Here is a 7,614-nt window from a genome sequence, read left to right as displayed (position 1 = left end):
GTTGAGCATGAGGTGAAGTTATTCAATGGCAGGAATGTATCTGCATATGTATATACCTATGCTCAGAAGATGAAATTCTTTGGGGTGGCTCAATCTGCATGGAGCTGGTATTTTGTACGTGTTACTGTTCATGAACTCAAAGCACGGATTACTGAATTATACTTGCAGGATGCAGAGTGGGTAGCCTTCAAGAAGACACTCAAGGAAGAATTTTACATTGAGGACACCGGTTTGATTACACGCAAGAGTGGGTTTTACAACCCAATAAGGGTCTTGTGGCTACGGAATTATTAAGATAATTTGAAAGTCGATTTGAGCAGTTGGATCTTGCAGAATAGCAAGCTCTTGCAAGTTAGAAAATTGAATTGTTTCTATAGGCAGCTAATCTTGAGCTTCAAGAGAAGCTTGATGATTTGCTGGAGGATCAGACTATAGAGACATGTTTGAAAACAAAGTGGAGACATGTCAAGGAAGCTGTTATTGCACTTGTGAAGAAGCATAAAAGAAGAGAAAGATTGCATGTCTCTAGCTTGCCCACAGTTACAGGCAAGACAGTTGATGTATCCAGTAAGCCACCTACTTCTGTGGCTAACCCTACGATTGTACCTGCTATTGTTCCCTGTGTTAGGGATGATGTCTTAGATGAATTGGTCAAAGGCATGCAGGATCTTCAATTGAAGGTTGCAAAATTTAACAAAAAAGGACAAGAGGAAAGGGGACGGACAGCAGCCCCTAAGCCTGGAAAAAGATGTATGTGGTGTGACAGTTTACAACACGAGAGAAAGGATTGTGTTGCCTATCAGGAGGCCTTGGCACGACAGCTTGTCTTTTGGAAAGATGGCAAGATCCATGCACAAGAAACGGGGTTGCCTCTTACTTTGAATTTTGGAAAGGGAGGTATGCATAAGTTGTTGGAAGACTTGGCTCTCCGAAATGCTTATGCGGTAGTACATGCTTCTACTTTTGGTCTACAGTTGGATAGAATGCATGGCCAAGTGAGGTTGGTCCAAAGGCTGAAATATGGTCACATGCTTTACATGTAGTTGAAAAGAGAAAGGTCACTGATAGTGAAATGTCTCATACAGGGCAAGACATTAATGGCATAACTGGTTGGGAATCACCGATAGATGCATATTCAGTGTATGCATATTTAGCAAAGGTACAAAACACGGATGTACTTGTGGAAGAAAAATGAAAAAGAGATGAAGATATTGCAAGGACATCTAAAAGAATGACAAGAAGAAGTGTGGATCAGCCTAAAGCTGCAAATCAGCCACCTCCTAAGCATGTTATGGAAGAGGTCAGTCGGGAGCAAAAATAGGATAACAAATAAGAGGGCAAAAAGAAGGGCAAGCAGCCAGCATATAAGTTGCAATTTGACATTGAGATAGTCACAGATCTTAAGAAGGTTCTTGAAGGATGAATCTTAAACAGTTGGGTGGAATTTACCTTGGGAGAGGTGCTTGGCATTGCCAAGCGAGAATTTCATGATGAGATCATTGACATAATTAAAAGGAAGCGTCAATTTCTTGGTGATACCACTAGTGCATTGTTGCAATTTGAAGAGGAAACTAGTTTGTTGGATATTCGGACTGAACATGAGCATGAAGTAAGTACAAGATTGTCTATGTAGGATGCTGCTAATCAATGGAAAGCATGTGGAAAAGAGAAGAAAGTGGCTAAAAATGCATTGTCTTGTAGCAATATGCATGGTGGAGTAAGGCAAATGCAACAATATGGAGAAGAGACTCTAGGATTTCTTCCCCAAAGTCACTACACAAGAAATCATTGGGCTAGAGCTACCACTGAAATGGTAGTGAAAATAGGGGCACACGAAACTCCTTGTGTTGCTTTACTTGACCATGGGTCTGAGATAAATGTCATTGAGTGGGGATTGTATGAAAATGGTGTATAGACTGTAGACATTGAACGAGGGCTACAAATAATTCTTCAAGGGAGCTCTATACTGCATGTCCTAATGTAAAAGTGACAATTGGTGATGTACAAGAAGAGCAACACTTCTTTGTGCAAGATAATTCCTCATATGTAGTGATTTTGGGACAACCCTATAGTACAGGTGTGCATATGGAAACAAAGGTGCTTGATGATGGTTCTGCTTATGCAAGAGTCAGAAGCAAGGATGGGAGAAAAGCAGCCCAATTTCTTACTGTTTGTGTTAATCATCCTATAAATTGAGATACGCTTTGAGAGTTTCCTTTGGTTCCAAATGCAAGGGAATTCAAAGACTTGGATTTTCATTAAGCGCTACTATAATGCGGGGCTACAATAGTGCTGTTCAGTGGGTGTACTCGCCTCTTAATGAAATGAAGCATGTATTTACTATTGGTAATTCTCAGTTTACAGCAAACAGTTCATGTTGGTTTAAGCCTATGGAAGCTATGTGTAGGGTTGAATGCATATCTATGAAATGGGCTACTAAGAAACTGAGAACATTGGGGTTGTTAGCGAAAAATGATGGCATTTTAGGCATCTTTTATGGGCTGAATATTACTGACACTATGGTTGAAATTTCAACAACTATACATGCAGAAAATAAGGCTGAAAACAGAGTGTTGTCAGTATGCTCTTTGGATATGTATGATGTTATACCATTATTTGCTTACCAAGAAGGATTACAATAGGGTTGAAGCACTTGTGGAGACAAAGTATAAGATAGTTGACAAAATGGTGAAACCAATTGCTTTGTCACTTCCACTAGAGAGTGAGGGTATGTATAAAAAAGTGTCAAGGCAGCCAAGCTTATCGGATCCTAAAGATATAGGTCATCAGTTTACACATCTGAAACATTTTATACGGATGTTGGCTAGACATGGGAAGGCATTTGCATTTCAGCCAGGTGAAATAGGTTATGTGGATCCAAATGTTGTCTCTCCTATGGTCATATTTACTGTGCCACATGTACCATGGAACTTGAGGCCTATTCTAGTGCCTAAAGCTTACTTACCAAAGCTGATGGATTTGCTAAATGAGAATATTCACATGAAGATCTTGGAGCCTTTTTCAGCCCCGTTCTCAAATCGTTGGTTTACTATGCCCAAAAAGAATGGGGCTTTGAGATTTATTCAAGACATGCAATCGGTCAATAAAGTGACCATAAGAAATGTGGGTGCAGATCTTGTGGTTGATGAATTTGTAGAGGCTTTTGTAGGTAGAGAGATCTATTCTTTGGGTGATCTTTACTCGGGTTATGATCAGTTTCAGCTTGCAATTGAAAGCATGGATATCACAACCATGAAGACTCCTTTGGGGTTAGTACGGATGTGTACTCTCCTACAGGGCGAACTCAATGGCACACATGACAAATGCTATGAATAGGGTACTCAGGGATTTTATACCACAATTGACTATGTCCTTCTTGGATGATGTTCCAATCAAAGGGTGTGCAGTGGATGAAAAGAATCAAGAGATGAATGCTCATGGATGCAGACTGTTTGTTGCAGACCATATTGTGGATTGTAAGAGGATTTTGACACGTCTAGAAGAGGTGCATTTAACTCTTTTTGGACAAAAGTCTGTCTTTGGAATTGAAGAGGTTTTGATTGTTGGGCATATGTGTGGGCCTTATGGGCAAAGGTCATCACCAACAAAAATAGATGGGATTGATAGAATGCAAGATGTATGCATGAATGTATCAAAGGTGTGTAGATTCTTGGGTGCATGTGTGTTCTATTTGATATGGATTCCTCACTTTGCACATGTAGCCGATGTTCTTTATCAGCTTCTAAGGAAAGGTCTGAAATTTCATTGGGAAAGGAAGCATTAGAAAGCAATGAAGAAATTGAAGCAACTCTTTAAATCTGCTCCTACATTGAGAAAGGCTGACTATTCACATGGAAAGCCTATCATTATTATTGTTGATACAAGTCCAATCGGGATTGGATGGGCGATTGGGCAAGATGATGAGGAAGGACAAATATATGCAATTCGCTTTGGTGCTAAAGTATTGACTGAACAACAGAGAAGATATCCACAGGTTAAATGAGAATTATGGAAAATTGTGACGGCCCTTAAATGTGATAAGGAGTATTTTATGGGTGCTCATGTAGTCATTGAGACCGATTGTTTGCTGGTATTGGGTGTGATTGCTAGTTGTGCTACTCAGGACATTGCTATGCTCCGGTGGATTGCATACATCAAATCTTTGAACTCTGAATTTCAGCATATTGTAAGAAGAGATAACCCAGTGGCAGACATGTTATCTCGAGCACGTTATGAGAATGAAGATGGGATGATGGATGAGGAGGAAGAAGATAACTTTCTTATGACTGAAAATGATATTGCAAGAGTGAATTTAGCAATGCAAGGTATTGCTACAACATTAACAGAAGCTTGTACAACAAAGAGAAGACACTTTAGATGTTTTGTATCTTGTGTAGAAGTGTTTCTGGAAGACAAATATGCAGGAGAGTGACTGAGAATTGGTCAATACCTCAGTACATTAACAAAGAGAGATGAATGGTCATATGAGGAGTTTAAGAAAATCAATAGGAAAGCGTATGGGTTTTAAAAAAAAAGATGGATACTTATGGAAACGTGCTAAAAAGAAACAGGGTATCCATTGCGAGTTTTGGGTGACAGAGCTTCACAAGTAAAAGTAATGCAAGAGTTTCATGAAAGCTTGTGGGTTGGTCATAGAGGTGTTTGGGGTACTTTAACATAGATCAAAGAAAGATATTGGTGGCAGGGTATGTATAAGGATGTTGCTCGCTTTGTGGAAACATGTACGACATGCAAATGTATTCATTTGTGAGACATCGGGATGGATTGCAACCCATATATCAATTGTCTCTTCATTTTAAGTGGGTGATGGATTTGGTCACAATGCCTACAGGTCTTTGGCAAATGAGATATCTTGTGCTTGCCCGTGAAGACTTGACTAATCAAGTGGAAGGGAGAGCTCTACATACTAAGACGACAAATGCCGTATGTACTTTTCTCTTAGAAGAGATTTTTTATCGGTATGGTTGTGTGGGAAAAATTACAGTAAATAGGGGTGAGCTAGATGCAAATGAGGCTCATGATATCTTTACATGGTTGGGGATGAAGCTTGCTTTAACTTCAGCCTATAACCCTGAAGAAAATGGAAAAATTAAAAGAGGTCACCCACCTATTGTGAAGGCATTGGCAAAAGCATGTGGAGAGAAGGTGAAAGAGTGGCCACGATTGCTCCCTTATGCTTTGTGGGCCGACAGAATAACTCATAGTGCTGTTACAGGATATATGCCTGTTGAATTGATGTATGGTCAAAAACCTATCACGTCGATAGAAGAGATAACAGTCACATGGAGTGTGCTACCTTGGGAAGAGGAGTTGAATCGAGAGGAGTTGTTGGCCTTGTGCATTAGACAGTTGGAAAGAAAGTTAGAAGACATAGAGGCAGCAATTGCAAAGTTAAGGGCAACAAGGATATAGAACAAGAAACAGTTTGACAAAAGACCTAGATTGAGGCCAAGAATCATACAAGATGGGGATCGGGTATTGGTTTATGATAGCAGTTTAGACAACCAGCATAGTGCAATGTGTAAAGTTTCTAAAAGATGGTTTGGACCCTATGTGGTAAGACATGTGTTTGATAATGCTACTTATGCATTAAATGAGCTGGATGGGACAGCCATAAAACTTTCGATAGCAGGAAAAGAATCAAATTATTCAAAAGGCGAGAATCTACTACCTATGAGTTGCTAGAGTTGGAAGAAAATAGTGGCCATGATACAGGGGCTAGCCAGGAAGATATGGAAGATAAAGAAGCAAAGGATATGGTTGCAAAGGATGAGGAGGACTCAGAATCCAATGACAACTAGGATTTTAGCACATATCGGAGGATGTGCACGTTTAGAGGGGGTGGGGTGGATGTCGTGATGTTATGAGGACACAGTGTGAAAAAGTATGGAATGCATCATCATCGGACTTCTTTATTGATCTAGAGAGTCAATGTGATCTGAGCCATAAGTACTAGTGTGAGTTGCATGGATTATCCGAAAATACTAGATTTTGGATCATTTTAGCATATTTTTATATTATTTATTGTAAACATCCGAAAAAGTTAGAAAAAAACTTATAGATTAGGATGGCATGCAAAAAGCTAGTTGCTTTTTCAGCCAATGAGGGGATTTTCATGAGAGGGACAGATTGACGAAATCGCGTGCGTCGCGATTGCTGTAAATAGGTTGAAAACTGCAGTTTGAACTGAATGAAGAAGAATGAGTGATCTGGGAGATTTGTAACCAGGTGTCTTGGTGTTTTACCCCCCTTTCGGAACCAACGGAGCCATCAGATTTGGGTTCCGAGTAGCAAAGAAGGAGCTGTAGTTTTGATGCACGTTTTGTCCTACAAAGAAGCTCTAGGAGATCTAATGCTTGGAGATTGCTTCTGAGTAGTGCGAAGATTCCAGATTCTTTCAATACTTATTGATTCAATTCATTGTGCTTTGTCTTTGTAGTGTTTACCACTTGTGTATTCTGTTTCTTCTTTTCCATCTCCTATCTCTACTTCCTTCTACCTCTGATCCCCGGTGGATTTGACCTTTCGACAAAAACCCCTCCAACAACGTGCACTTCACTATCCATCCAATTAGGGAGATCAAGAAACGTAACCCACACCGGGCTCTCATGGGCCCAGGTTTTAGTAGGAGAAAAGTGAGGGGACCAAGGGGGCACATAAACAAATTGCCTTGATAACCCATTGCCGATCCCAATATCCAATCTCTTTCTTGCTTAGAGAACACAATGTAAAGAAGAAGCCTTTAACAATGAATTTGAATCGTTGCAGCATTGCCCTTGCACAATACATAGAGAGGAACCATCTCTCGAACTCATCCTTTCAGGGTATTCTCTCCATAAAGAAGAAGAAGACACTAGTGGTTGAGAAGTCCACATACCTTTGCTTGAGCCGTTTGAGCGAGAACGACACATGTGCATTAAGTACCTTCTTTTAATCTTGGATTTCCTCCCTCTTCTTCTTCGAAAACTGCTTGAGCTTTCCTTTGATCTCCTTCTCGATGGTTTGCATGCTAACCCCCTCATTCTTCACCACTGAGGGGTAGTTAAGCTCCATAGCTTTTGCATTCCTTCTTAGCTTCTGGGATGGACCAGCTTGATTGTTCGATTTTGTAACGTGCTTGCCATGTTCTGTAGCTTGCATGGGGTTAGAAAGAGGAGAGGGCCACATGGTACTACTTGTAGTCGTGGGAATAAATGCACTTAATGCCCTTTATAGGTATTTAGATCCCATGTAGCATTCTCTTGCCACATGTTTTTTGTCTTAGGCTAGTTACACACCAAATGATGGATGCCCAACCCTTGCCAAAAGTGTAGCATGCCATTTTTGAAACTGGGTATGAACATAGGCACAAAACCTTTACACACCAAAATAACACATTTTGTAAAAAAAGTTAAAAAAAAAGGTTTACTATTATTTTACTAGTTGCAATTGCAAAAAGTGTATAATTATGCATCACTTTACAAAGCAAGTGAGGGAGACTCCCCATCCAAAAGTGAACGCCCTATTTAGTAGGTAAACAATAGATCATGCACTCTCGTGTATGTAAAAAACTTTGGACACCCAGCCTCTAAAAAAGTACTTAGATTAGTTAAT

The sequence above is a fragment of the Lygodium microphyllum genome, chromosome 7 (genome assembly GCF_053477565.2).
Source record: "Lygodium microphyllum isolate KBCC chromosome 7, Lygodium_microphyllum_v1.1.10, whole genome shotgun sequence".
In the NCBI taxonomy this organism is placed as follows: Eukaryota; Viridiplantae; Streptophyta; class Polypodiopsida; order Schizaeales; family Lygodiaceae; genus Lygodium; species Lygodium microphyllum.
This window is presented reverse-complemented; position numbering follows the sequence as displayed.